Source organism: Panthera pardus, unplaced genomic scaffold (assembly GCF_024362965.1).
Source record: "Panthera pardus isolate Hobbes unplaced genomic scaffold, ASM2436296v1 HiC_scaffold_1, whole genome shotgun sequence".
Taxonomy (NCBI): Eukaryota; Metazoa; Chordata; class Mammalia; order Carnivora; family Felidae; genus Panthera; species Panthera pardus.
Window position 1 is genome coordinate 43,699,285 of NW_026526654.1, and position 15,253 is coordinate 43,714,537.

Sequence of the window (15,253 nt, forward strand, 5' to 3'; positions counted from 1 at the left end):
TAAGAGATTACTTAAAATAATAAAAATCTTTCAAACAAAACAAAAGCAAAAACAAAAATAAAATATATAGTCCTTCTGAAGGTGTCCTTTCATTTAGGTGGGTATTATGGGCTAAATTATGTCCCCTCCAAATTCATATCTTGAAGTCCTCAAACTGAGGCTGTAGTTGAAGATAGGGTCTTTTTTTTGTTTGTTTGTTTTAACATTTATTTATTTTTAGAGACAGAGAGAGACAGGGCATGAGCAGGGGAGGGGCAGAGAGAGGGGGAGACACAGAATCCGAAGCGGGCTCCAAGCTCTGAGCTGTCACAGAAGCCTGACACGGGGCTCGAACCCACGAACCCCGAGATCATGACCTGAACCGAAGTCAAAGCTCAACTGACTGAGCTACGCAGGGGCCATGGAGGTAGGGTCTTCAAAGCAATAATTACAGTTAAATGAGGTCATTAGGGTGATGCGTAATCCAGTATGACACTTGTTCTTTTAAGGAGAGGTTAAGGTGCAGACATATACAGAGGGAAGACCATGTAAGAAGCCATCGACATTCCAAGGAGCAAGGCATCACCTCGCTTACTAACACCTTAGTCTCAGATTTCCAGCCTCCAGGACTATGAGACAATAATTTTTTGTTGTTTTAGCCACCTAGTCTGTGTTATTTGTTATGGTAGCCTAGCAAACTAATACAGTGGCTTATTTTACAGTCATCCTCAATCATATAAACCAAATCTAAGAGTATTTTCAGGCATTCTTAATTTCTAAACTGCTACTTTAAGGAGGTAAATTCTCTACAGTCTCATAACTTGCCTCCCAAAGTTAATATCAAGTAATATGGGACAGCCAATGGAGGGGTTGAGGTTGTAGTTTCTGATCTTGAGACAGATTCTCTCTGTTCCCTCTTCAGTAAAAAACAGCTGTCCTGTCTGTTCACTCATCTGTGGTTGATGGTGAGACTTCACAACACCAGGTACTTCCTGAATTATTTTGTTCTTATTTTTTCATTCTAGAACTTGTCTTCTCTTCTAGTGGTGGCAAGTCTGCTAGGACCAGTCATAACTTTGAAAATTCATCATCAAAATTAAAAACTTCTGTTCTTTGGGAGGCATGTTAGAAGAATGAAGAGAAAAGACACTGATTGGGAGAAAAATTTACAAAGTGTATGTCTGATAAATCTGACTTGTATCTAGACTATATTAAGAAATCTTAAGAAGAAAATAACACAATTTTTTAAATGGGCCAACAATTTACACAGATACTTCACCAAAGAAGTTGTACTGATGACAGCGAATAAGCAAGCACATGAGGAGACGTTCAACATCATTAATCGTCAGGGAAATGCAAACTAAAACCACACTCTGATGCCACTTCTCATCTAACAGAATAGCTAAAATTAAAAAAGACTGACCGAACAAGTGTTGGAAAGGATGTGGAGTAATTGAAACTCTCATTCACTGCTGGTGGGGATATAAAATGAAATAACCCCTTTGGAAAATAGTTTAGCAGTTTCTTAAAAAGTTTAGGATGCATTTAGTGGGGCACTAGGTGGCTTGGTCAGTTAAGCATCTGACTTCAGCTTAGGTCATGATCTCAAGGGTCGTGAGTTCAAGTCTCTCGTCGGTCTCTCTGCTGTCCGCACCAAGCCTGCTTGGGATCTTCTGACTCCCTCCTTACCCTCCCTCTTTCCCTCTCAAAAATAAAAATGAACATTAAAAAAAAGAAAGACTAAGTTAAGATACATTTAGCATATTATTGAGCCATTTCACACCTAGGTATTTACCCAGGAGAAAAGAAAAAGCTTATGTCAATGCAAAGATTTCTACACAAATGTTCATAGCAGCTTTATTTATAATCAACAAAAACTAGAACCAACCAAATGTCTATCAGCAGGTAAATGGATAAAGAAACTGTGGTCTCTCCATACAATGGGATACTATTGAACAATAAAAGGAATAAAATATTGATACATACAATGTGAACAAATCTCAAAGTATTTATATAATGTATACTCAAAATAATTAAAAGAAGCTAGACAATAAAAGAGTACATGCTATATGATTTCATTTATATAAAACTCGTAAAAATTCACAATAAATTATAGTGACAGAAAGCAAATCTGTGGTTGCCTGAGAAAGGGAGGGTGCCCAGGGCAGGGAAGAGAAGAAAATTATAAGAGGGTAAGAGACTTTTTAGGTTGATATATATGTTCATTATCTTTATCGTGGAGATAGTTTTATAGGTATGTATATATGTCAAAACTTATCAAATTGAATGCTTTTAATATGTGCAGTTTATTGTATGTCAGTTACACCTCAATAAAGCTGCTTAAAAGAATCAATCACAACAAAAGCAAGATCTATGTTGGACTTCTTTATTGGTTGGCCCATCCAGAGAGTAGTCTGGAATCATTCTTGAAGTCTGGGCCTTCTTGTGGAAAGTGGAAGGTTGCCGGTGTTTATCTCAAACAGCAAATTGATAGTATTATTTAACCTTTCCATTCATGACTCTCTACGAAGAGAAACATTTATTCAGTGTTCGTGGTAAAGTATAAAGCAGTGTAATCAAAGTGTAGTCCACGTAACTGTCACTGGGCTGTGGTATCAATATAAATATTGAGAATAAACACTCAGACATGCATGTAACAATTTCACAGAGGAATTTTATATCTATCACATCTAACAATAAAAGATGTGGGCTGGTACTTTGTCCACCTTTATCTCATTTTTCTATTAATTTTTCAAATTTTTCTTGAAAATGTTTTTTTTTTTCTGTTAGTATTTTTACCTTTCTTATTTTTACCTTATTTTTCAGAATTATCAGCCCACAATGGATTGGAAATTTTAAGAACTGGTCGTTCAGCACAGATAATATGAGCAGCATTGGTCTGAAGTCCGTCTTCTCCTGCCTGCTTCTAAATATTTTCACACCCAAACTGTACACATACAGAGAAAAAGGTTAAAAATGTTTTTGTGGAACTATGTTAATTACATTGTGAAAAAGTTGAATGACACGGAAAAATTATCCTGACATATGTAGAAAACAAAGCAGATCACAGAAGAGAATGTTGAGTAGAAACCTTGAATTTGCAAAATGGATTTACGAATGGCAGGATCTGGAGAGTGGCTATGTCTAGCATAGAGTAGCAGGTTAATACCTGGAGAAGAAATACCTGGAGAAGAAGAAATAGGAATCTTTATTTTCTTTTTTCAGCTTACCTCTGTTTTCCACAAAGGACATGTAATTTTTTATAATGTAAAAATTTAATGCATAGTATTACCTTTTGGGGGGAAGGTTATAGGCTTCTTGTAAGGGAGAATTAAGACAATGTTTTGTATTGTTCTTTGCCTGCCTGGTTCTATTCAATTTAGATTGATGGATAATAATTAGCTTTTCTATAAAGGAAAAGAATTAGTACCAGTTTAAAAATGAAGTTTAAGTTGTTTTAATCCAACAGAATGTTTTCATATTTTTTACAAATAAAATATCTGAAAAATTGACAACTGAACCTCTACTTCTGGATCATAAATGTTCACTGTACACAGGCAAATTCTAAATAATTAAGTAGTATGAATAATGAAAACACTACAGAGAGGGTCTACACTCGTGAGTGACAATGCGATCAGTCAAATTTCCATAATAACTAACGTTTTACTGTGGGCTGTGTGCAAATGATTCGAACATAACATTTATGTCTGAAATAAAACTCTTCAATTGTTTCTTTCTGCCAAAAAAAAAAAAAAAAAAGGCTAGAGAAAGAAACCATCTAATTTTAATGTAACACTAAATCCAAAGGCAGTACAGCTGTTTGGTTTTGGTTGTTTGGCTCAGCTGTTTTATTCTGAGAAAAGCACAGCTGCCTTTTGATGTTGTCTGTTATTCAAGACTGTTCTTTAGGGGAGTTAAGTGTATGAGAGCTCACAGAAGCACTGGTGGGTTCAGCTTCCGCTCTTGCCACAGTGCCATTTCTCGGTGTCGTTCTCTACGTTTCAACATTGGCTAATGCAAGTTCCTTCCCTTGTACCCTGCCTTTCCCTCCAGAATTCTGTGCCCCAGAACAGCACTGTTGGTGGAAAGATAGATTAGTATTTTTTTTTTTTTTTTTGCAGGACAATTTTTGAGAACCTACTCAGACTTAAAATGACATATCAGGATGATAGTAAGATATCATTAATTTTTGAAGTGTGAAAAAGGTGTTGTGGTTCTGTTTGTTTAAAAAGGAATAGTCTTTGGGGTGCCTGGCTGGCTCAGCAGTGGAGCATGCGACTCTTGATCTCGGGGTTGTGAGTTCGAGCCCCATGTAGGGTATTGAGATTATTTAAAAATAAAATCTTGAAAAAAACTAAAAATAAGTAAATAAAAAGGAATAATCTTTAAGTTATGCATACTGAAATGGTTACAAATGAAATTATGTGATGTCCGAGATTTGCTTTAAGATAATCAAGGCAATTATGCCCTCAAGGGGAGGGAAGACAAGGAAAAAGGCAAGAGGAAAAAGAAATTAAAGTTGGCTGTGAATTGATACTTATGAAAGCTACATAAAGGGTTAAATGAGTGTTCATTATATTGTTCTCTCTCCTTTTATATTTGCTTTCCAATTTCCATAATAAAAGGGTTTTTAAAATGATAAAACAACATCAATGCTTGTATCCCATGACCCCCCAGTTCTACATCTAAATATCTGTACTACAGAAACACTCATCCCTGGGTGCCTGAAAAGGGTTTTTAAAATGATAAAACAACATCAATGCTTGTATCCCATGACCCCCCAGTTCTACATCTAAATATCTGTACTACAGAAACACTCATCCCTGGGTGCCTGGGTGGCTCTGTCGGTTAAGCAGGTGAAGCACTGGATTTTGGCCCATGTCGTGATCTCACGGCTGGTGAGTTCGAGTCCGCGTCAGGCTCTGTGCTGTCAGCTCAGAGCCTGCAGACTGCTTGGATTCTGTGTCTCCCTCTCTCTCTGCCCCTCCCCCCCCCACACACACACTGTCTCTGTCTCTGTCTCTCTCAAAAATAAACATTAAAAAATTTTAAAAGAAAAAAAGAAACACTCAACCATATTGCATACATTTATGTAGAAAGATGTCTCCTATGACACTGTTTGGAATAACCAATAATTGAAAACCCTATTCTACTTTTATTACCTCGTCCACCCAACTTAGAGTTAGTTAATATAAAGACAGTGTTAAAAAGGAGTTAGAAGATACTGCTTATGAGGCTCCTGAATGATGTTCCAAGGAGGAAATCCCACACTGAATGGAAGTCTGGCAGTTCATTGAGTGACAGTTGACCAACACAATGCCAAGCCCCTAAAAGGGGAGTAAATCATCTACTTGGAAATCTTCTGGAAAACCATGCCAACAATCCTGATGACTCAGAACTGGAGAGTGCTGACAAACACAGGGTGATGTCACCATTTCCTGCCTCAGGAAGTTTCTTGGAGGGGGAGGAGAGGCCTGTGGCAGGTAGACAAGATCAAAGGCCTGGGAACATCCCCCACTTTCCCTTTATTCTTGCTTCCCTTTTAGGTATAATCTCAAGGAATGTGCTTGTCATTCTGCTCCTACAGTGACTTGTATTCTTTGGCTTGGCTGAAGTTTTTTCAAGTCAGTGGACAAAGCATTCCCTCGAGGCCCATACAAGCTCTGGGGTCTGTTCCTATACATGGCAGCTCGGATCCTCCACCGCCGTTCCAAGGCACAGTCAGGATCTGCACTTCCCTCTCTGGGCAGATTAATCCACTTATCAGGGCTCACCTGCTGCTCTTGGCAGGCCCAGGCAGGCTCCCTGGAATGGACTCTTGCCCCAAAGAGAGCCTGGGAAGCTCTCTAGATGAGCTGAAAATCACCTCCATGTCCAATGTCCCTAATTCCTTGACCCTGATGGCTGCCCTAAACTTAGAGTGAGTCTCCTGACTCTTGAGACAGGTATGCTGTTGCGAAGAGTCAAGGAGTTGAAATCAGAACACCCAGCTATGTCTCCTACCGGCCATGATTCCATGAGGAAAAACAAGTCAGTTAACCTTCATGAGCATTAATATAAATATAAATTAAATATGAAATTGATATTGTAATAATAAGCACGTTACAGGATTACCAGTAAGATAGGTAATGTGTGTTAAAGAACTTGGGACAGTACCCTGGCACACAGCACATGCTGATTATGTCTGACAAACTGCCTGTTTGTTTGTTTGTTTGTTTTTAATTTAAGTTAAATATTTTTGAGAGAGAGAGAGCGCGCGCACCCATGCAAGTGGTAGAGGGATAGAGAGAGAATCTTAAGCAGGCTCCATGCCTGGCAAGGAACCTGATGCAGAGCTCCATCTCACAACTCTGAGATCAAGACCTGAGCTGAAATCAAGTGTCAGACGCTCAGCCTACTGAGCCACCCAGACTATCTGGTTTTCAACACACTCTTTGGTTGTGACCACCAAACTGACAAGATTGTGTCTAATCACCTGAGCCCAGATTCATTTTGACCACCACCATCCAAGAATTGGCCCCTTCTTGTTTCAACAAATCTCAGTTCTCCTGGTCACTGTTACTGCATTATCTTTGATTCACTGCTGCCCACCGTCATGGTATGACGGCTACACCTCATAGAGTACGTATAGAGATGTAGTTCTGGAAATCAAACTGTTGATTTTTCAAAAAGAAAGACAATGTCACTCTCCTTTGTGGTAGCCCTTTGTCCAGAGAAACCTGAGACAAACGTGCTGAGTCCCAAGTGTTCCAGCTCTTCTCTGGTTAAGCTCTTGCTGGTGGCTATAAGGCAAGAAGCCCCTTACTGAGATCCAGGATCAGATGATCAATAACAAGCTACATCCAAAATTTACCCCCAGAACAACAGGTAGATCCTTGCTTTACATTCATGTAACTAAGAGGGCTATCCAGAGTTGTTAGTTTGGGATTTTTGTTCCTAAAAATAAGGAATAACCGGCTCCAAAAGTGAATTTAAATCTTTAACTCTTAAGGAAAAACGTCTGTTTGTACCTTGTTAGTCTATTAACACTTCATGTAACCACTAATATGTTAGGTTGCAGGCCCACCACTTTACTATCTGTTTTCTGTGTGTCCCCACTGGGGTTTTTTGTTGTCGTTCCTCTCTTCCTACTTTCCTGCCTTCTTTTTTTTTTTTTTTTTAATGTTTTATTTTTGAGAGACAGAGAGAGACAGAGCACGAGTGACAAAGGAGCAGTGAGAGAGGGAGACACAGAATCCAAAGCAGGCTCCAGGCTCTGAGCTGTCAGCACAGAGCCTGACGTGGGGTTTGAACTCACGAACTGTGAGATCATGACCTGAGCCGAAGTTGGCACTTAACTGACGGAGCCAACCAGGCGCCCCTCTGCCTTCTTTTTAATTATATCTCTTGGTATTTTCTTACTGGCTTTTCTAGGGACTATAGTATACATCTTTAGCTTTTCACAGTCTGGAGTTACTATTGTACTACTTGATGTAAAATACAGAAACTTTGCAACCATGTGAGTCCATTTACCATGCCCCTGCTTTTTGCTATATTTGTCAAATGTATTACATGTATGTTATAAGCCCCAGAAGGCAATGTGATTTTTTATTATTTATTTATTACTTATTCTTGAGAAAGAAAGAGACAGAGGGAGCAGGGGAGCGGCAGAGAGAGGGAGACACAGAATCTGAAGCAGGCTCCAGGCGCTGAGCTGTCAGCATAGAGCCTGATGTGGACTCGAACTCACGAGCCTTGAGATCATGACCTGAGTTGAAGTCGGACACTCAACCAAATGAGTCACCCAAGCGCCCCAGCTTTTTTTTTTTTTTTTTACATTTATTTATTTGTTTTGAGAGAGAGAAAGAGAGAGCATTCACATGGGAGGGTCAGAGAGAGAGGGAGAAAGAGAGAAAGAGAGAATCCCAAGCTTGCTCCATACTTCAGCACGGAGCTTGTTGCTGGGCTCAAACCCACCAAACATGAGATCACAAGCCAAAATCAAGAGTTGAACGCTCAACCAACTGAACGACCCAAGCAGCCCTCATTCTTGCTTTAAACACTTGCAAAATTTAAATAAATTAGCAGGGAAAAAGTACCTTTGTAAAACATCTCTAATTTTCTCAAAGGAAAATAGTCTTAGTAAGTTGCCCAGAAGATCTAAGTACTTTATACCTGGCATATCACAATTTTCATTTCTTTCTTATTATCCCCAAGTATCTGGCTTTATTTTCAATTTTTAGGTTTTCAGACAGAGCTTATCTGATGCCATCCCAGGATTATAAGCAGTTTGAAAAAACAAAACATCAGACAAAATCTCCCCATTTGTTTCACTTTGGGCCAAAACATTAGCATTGCCAGCAATTTCAGAACAATCACATTGTCAAGGCAGGAAACTTAACACGTCTTTCAACAAATAAATACTTCGCATTCTGATAGGTAAGCCTTAAGGGGGAACATCTTTGAAGTGCTATTGGCCCTTTCAGTTTCATAATAATCTGCTCATTTGGTGGAAATTTTTATAATGGCCAAACCAGCATTCAAGACCTCCAGAGTGTCTCTCCAAGGATGCTACCTGCAGTTGTAAATGTAGCCAGTTGAAGCTCCTATTTATATTTGTGTAGAATTTATGAAATCTTGTGGGGAAGCAGAATGGGGATTATCTTGCCCACCGCCCCCCCACCCCCACCCCCGTTACAATGATGGCATGTGTAATTCGGTCCTGAAATCCCATAAGATCTCTGCTTCTCCACCACCTCCTGTGAGTCCTGGTAAAGGTAAAACTGGAAAAGTTGCTGCAGCACCCCGGGCTTTCCAGTTTCATCAATCACCTGGAGGAGTGTGAGTCTGAGTTCACAGCCTAGAAGCCATTAAAATTCCAAGAAGCATTGATAGTATTTCCAACAGTAGGTTACACTTGCAAGCCTTTTGTGTCTAACAGAAAATTATTACGGTTGTTTTGGGGCTTTTGTTTCGTGCCATTTTTAACAGAGATAGGAGGAAAAACTTTCTGTGAAGAATAAAGAAATCATAATCTTCTAGCACAGGAATGCACATGGGTCTTAGTCGTTGTCTTCCTCAGACAGATGTTCTCTAGACAGCCTGCCCCCTTCACTCCTGACAGCATCAGAAAATGAAACAAAGAAAGGGGATCCCGGGTCGCTCAGTCGGTTGAGGAGCCGACTTCGGCTCAACTCATGATCTCATGGTTCATGAGTTCCAACCCCGTGTCGGGCTCGGTGCTGACAGCTCAGACCCTGGAGCCTGCTTCGGACTCTGTGTCTCCCTCTTTCTCTGCCCCACCCCTGCTCACTCTCTCTCTCTCTCTCTCAAAAATAAATAAACATCATCAAAAATAATGAAATCTTACCATTTGCAACTACCTGGATGGAACTGGAGGGTATTATGCCAAGTGAAATTAGTCAGAGAAAGACCAATATCATATGACTTCACTCATATGAGGACTTTAAGATACAAAACAGATGAACATTAGGGAAGGGAAGCAAAAATAATATAAAAACAGAGAGGGGAACAAAACATAAGAGACTCTTAAATGTGGAAAGCAAACTGAGGGTTACTGGAGGGGTTGGGGGTGGGGGGACAGGCTAAATGGGTAAGGGGCATTAAGGAATCTATTCCTGAAATTATTGTTGCACTATAAGCTAACTTGGATGTAAATTAAATAAAGTAAAAGAAAAAAAAAAGTTAAAAAAAATTTTTTAAAAAGGAAAAGAAAACAAAGACAGATAAAATACAGCCCCCCAAGAATTGAGAATGTCATGGTTTAATTTTTGTGGAAGTCATTTCTTTATTTTAAACCTTAAGGTTTGAACAGTGTCTTTAAATAAAAGGTGACTTTTTTGCAGTACAGTTGAGCATGCTTTTCTTTAAAAGTGAAGACACATATCCCTCAGCCACACAGAAAGTTAGCAGCATTATTTTCATGCTTTCATTTAGATGTCTTCACAAGTAGATCTAAAACAAGTTACTAATTTAATTCACATTGGTGTGGTGGTGATTAATCACTGATTTTTCCAGAGTTGTGATTTCTCAGGTAAACTTTTCTATGTAAACACAGAGTGTATTATTCTCTTTGCTCATTTTAGGGTCAAAGAGGAATAAATATCACCTCATAATTTTTTATCTTTGTTATCTTTCAAGCAAGTAAGTAATTGATGTACTTAACAAGATAAATCATTTACATCCAAAAGATTTCAAAGGTGGCTTTGAATCCTATTATGTAGATCCAGCATATCCATTATTCAGCAGAGCAATATTGTCAAATACTGCAATTTATAATATTCAAACTTTAAAATGCTCTCATACTGATTCAAGGCATTTCTTACTGTAACACAGAATAAGAGGTTTTCTGGTGAGAATAATTTCTGGTGAGAATTCATGACCAGTGCTTATATTTTTTACTCAGATTTAGATCACCCTAATTTTTTTTAGTCTAACATACTTAAGACTTCTTTTGTGTTTAGGAAGTATTTTTAGATTCTTTTATTTAGTCAATACATATTTAATGAGCATTTACCTTGTGCCAACACCAATGTGGAAAATTCAGTAACATAGGGAAAAATTATTCTTCCCTGTGCCTTTTTTCAAGATAACATCTTCCTGTACATCTCTGTGCTTTATAAATGATAGACCCCAACACTACTGCCTCAATGCAGACTGCTTTGAACCATTTTGTGTAATAAAGAACCTCCAAATATTATTATATTTAAGTCCTTCTGAACTACACTCCAGTTTTCTTTTGTATTGTATGCAGAGCTTCATATTAGAAACCAAGCTTCCTTTCATAAAAACTACCATAGGTGGGCTTGATGCTAGGGGAGGTGTAGTCAATCATTCAGAATTATTGAGCCGTTTCCAAAAGAACCATGGAGTATGCATATAATCCTTTCTTATCAACTTATCGTCCTCCTTCCCTCCTTTTCCTCCTCTGCTCCCGTTTATTTTTATCAAAATTATGCACAAATATTGTTCTAAATGTTCAATATGAAAAATCAATAATCCCACCTTCCTTCCTTTGGCCATACCCCATCCCTGGAGACATCCACATTCAACCATGTTAGTTGATCCTCAGTGTTTACCTCCATGGTTCTACATGTCTACACTGCCGTCTCTTCAGCTGTACAACTTTTTGTTTTACGTGGAATTAATCATGGTATTTGTGTGTGTGTGTGTGTGTGTGTGTGTGTGTGTGTGTGTGTGGTAAGTTTTTGTTTGGTTTCCTATACACAGATGTCTAATTAAAATCCCAAATCTGCACCAGTTGTCTCAATCAGGAGGCAGCAAACTTCTGTAAAAGAGATAGACTGTAACTACTTTAGGTTTTGTGGTTCACATAGTTTCTGTTGTTTATTTTTCCCCAACCCTTTAAAAATGTAAAAACCCCTGTAGCTCACAAGCAGGAAAGAAAACAATTAGGCCTGAAGTTGGATTTGGACTTCAGGCCGTAGTTTGCCACCCTGTGGCCTAAATGTCTTTAAAGGCATTCAGATGTATCCGATGTTCTATTTAATTTCATAATCTTGGAGAAGATTCTTCCAGAGATTTTTTTCACTTGTTCTAACCTAGCTGGTTGCTGTCTGTCTACTATACAGCCGGGACCCTTTGCTCCCTTCTCACCTCATTCTGAGGGTTCTCTTTCCATCTTATCTATGCACGTTCCCATTTCCATTACCCCATGGTCTCTCTTGGTTTATTCCCTCATTTTGGTGAAGTGAAGACTTTTTGAGCAGTAAAAAAGTAAAATTCTTGAGACCTCACATGTCAAAAAAAAAACAAAACCAAAAACACGTTTTATTCTTTCCTCACACTCGATAGTGTGGCTGGGTATAAAATCCTAGATTAAAAATAATTTCTCAGGGTGCCTGGCTGACTCAGTCGATGGAACATGTGGCTCTTGATCTCAGGGCTATAAGTTCCAGCACCGTGTTGGGTATAGAGATTACTTAAAAAAAAAAAAAAAAAAAAAAAAAAAAAAAAAAATTAAATCTTAAAACAAAAAATTCTCTTCAAAATTCTAAAGGCATTTCTTCACTGTCTTACAGATTCCAATGTCACTGATACAAAGTCTGAAGCAATTCAGTTTCCTTTGTATATGACTTTTTCCCTTTCTTTGGGAGTTTTAGGAACTTCTTTTTGGCCCCAAGTTTTGAAATTTCATACTGATGTGGATCTATTTGCACTGGTGTGTTAGGGCATCTCAAAAGCCTTTCACTCTTGAAATTCATATCCTTTGGTTGTTAAGGAATTTTCTTGAATTATTTTCTCAGTTTCTAATCCTGTCTCTGTTTCTTCTATTCTTTCTGGAACTTCTGATTAGATGAGTCTCTTAGATTGGGACTCTAATTTACTGGTCTTCTTTTACATCTCTCTGTTCAATTATGATTACCTCCTTTCTGCTCCCAGATGATCCATTTTAATTTTGTGTTCTCTGCATGTTATTTAGAATATCCTGTTTCATACTTCTAGTATCTTCTATCCCTGAGGCTATTAACACTACCTCTTCTTTTTAAGATGTCACCCACCTTACATAGTCTTGCCCAAATTGTTCTTCTCTGCTTTATCTCTATCTTTCCTATTAGATGGTTTCCTCGGATATCTGGTAGTTCTTGATTGTCTGCTAATATTTTATAGAGAGGGACCAAAGATTGGAAGCTCTGAGCATGTGTGTGAAGTTTCTGTGGGTTTCTGTGAGTAATCCGACAAAGCCATTTTATCGGAGAACTTGGAATTTTCAGTATATTCAGATCTTTCCTACTAGGCTGGTCTATTCTGAAGGCTTTTCCAGCCTCCTGCCTGGAGGATAAAGATATGTCTCCAGCATCCTGGGAACCAAATGGGGAAGACAAGAGGAACAGGTTCCAGCAACCAATATGCACATTCATTCAATTCTCCCTTTTTCTGTTTGACATTCCTATCCTCAGCTGGGCCTGTTGTCTACTAATGGGGAGACCCTCTGTCTTTACTCTCTCCAGTGAAGAAGCACAGGAACCTCCATACTTCTGCTGGGGTGGAGACTAGTTGGTTACTACAATTCACAGTGTATGCTGGAGTGGAGGTGTAGAGAGAGACACCAAGGAATTAACAGCTTCTTAGACAAATTGTTAACAATCATATTTTCATTTCACTTCCAGAAGTACTCCATGTGATGAATTCCTGAGATATTTGGGGACTTATGTGGGGGTTGGAAATGGGTTAGTTCCTGGTTTTCTCCACCACTTTAAGATTTAGCTCTTTCAGTTCGGCTCAGCTTGTTGCCTCTTCTACCTGGCTCTTTCCAGCTCCCATAGGATTGCTAGTGTCTTTATTTCCCTGTTTGTTTGTTTTTTTCTCATAGGTTTCTCCTTGGAGGAAAAAGGCCTTCGTTTTAGTGGGTTTTAGGCGGCTACAAAATGAGATGCATGTATAATCCACCATTTTTACCTAGAAGCCCATATGTGCATCTTGGTTTCCTATTAAATTATAGATAGATAGATAGGTAGATAGATAGATCATCATTCAAATATCCTCAGTGGCCAAATGGCATTAAGCTTTTACTTTTGATTCAAGAATATTACCATTTCCATGACCCCCAAATGCTTTTATGAGGTGATATGAACTGAGAGGAATAGACAAAATAAAGATTACTGGTGTATTAGAAAAAGGAAAATTCTAAGTTTTCATAGAACAAACCCTTCTGATCACACAGAGCTCTCGTGTGATTTATTATGTTTTCTCCCCCTTAATAGTCACTGTTAAAATGAGTATTACACAATTGCCAGGTTTTGTCACCTGTAACTCTGGTATGAGTAAAGAAATACATAAAATTTAAAAGTCTCCTATTGATTAGTTTAACACTACAGTGAAGAATATAACCAAAGAAGGAATTTGGTCAACTTCAAAGTAGAGACCAGATTTAGTAATGGAGAATAAAGCCTTTCTTTGTTATGTTATGTCCCATGAGTTAATCCAAAGAGCTCTGGTGGGCTTAGTTGAAGATAGGAAAAGGAATCTAGCTAGATTTTGAAGAACATTTTTATGTAGGCAGGCCAGGTCATGCTTATCTAAGGATTCTCTAATTGGATGCCACGAAGAGATGCACTTTACACAAGCCGCAACATAGGAATGAAGACAGAAGGAAGCAAAACCAAACAAGATAACTTGGGGTTAGGGGTGGAGAGAATAAAAACTAACTGCAGTTAAAACTCAGAGCATTACTGACTTGAAATCAAATTACATAATTGCATTCTGGCCAATTGGAACTGGGTGCATTACTCAATCTTGGTCTAGTTGGGGTAGCTTGTTTATCAAGAGACTGGCCAGAATGTGTCTGAAACCAGACATTCACGTAATGGACGTGTTAATGATCAGCAATTAAATTATTTGCAGCTTTGAAAAGTGTGTTAAGCATCGTTATCTAAAATAATTCTCCCCTGAAAATTCACTCATAATATTAAAAAATTCACAGGGCATTGCCTGTTTGCTCATGCTATAATCACAATTTCACAGCCCCACTCCTGATCAAAAATCCAGCACCAATGCTATACCAACAGTGCAACACGAAGAGGAAATTTGGCCAACACTAGACTGATTCAAATGCTCAGGGCTTAAGACAATTCACACAGCACCATAAAGTTATTTTTGGATGTCCGATTTATCAATCAATAAAAGCAGTAAGACAATCTAGGAAGTGGTGTTTCTTCCAAGGATTTGACAATCTGAGGAAGAAAAAACATACGACAGAGGTTGGAAAAAAATTCAAATGCTAAAACATTGCAATGTTTCCAACTAATAAAGTTCCAGGGAGTGTGGCTAATAAAGACTGAAGGGTCCGAGCTCAGCTTTGGCAGACAAGGACTTGGAACAGGTAGCTGGCCTGAGAAAGGGCAGCCTACGAAAGGGAGAAAAGGTTCAGAGAGGGAAAGCGAACTGCAAACAGCCGTGCTCTGTGTTAGGAAGTTAAATACAATGAAGTGCTGGGAACCAAAGCAAGACTGGTTTCTCCTTACAAGAAAACTTCTGCATTCATACAATTCTCAATTACAACTGAATACGGAGACATCTCCGATTTGTTTCTGGACATATGGAGTTGTCTCTGCTTCAAGACGCCCGCAGCCTCACTTTCTATCTCAATTTCTAGAAATAAACTTTAAACCAAACAAATTATGTTTTCCCCTTCAAGTAAGAATGAAAAGTTCTGGCTAGAGAATGAATTGTGCAGTGTTCTTCAGCTAGATAATACTTGAATGACAGGGAAGAATGAGAAGTCAAGTGATGAGAGGCTGAATAAACTTACGAT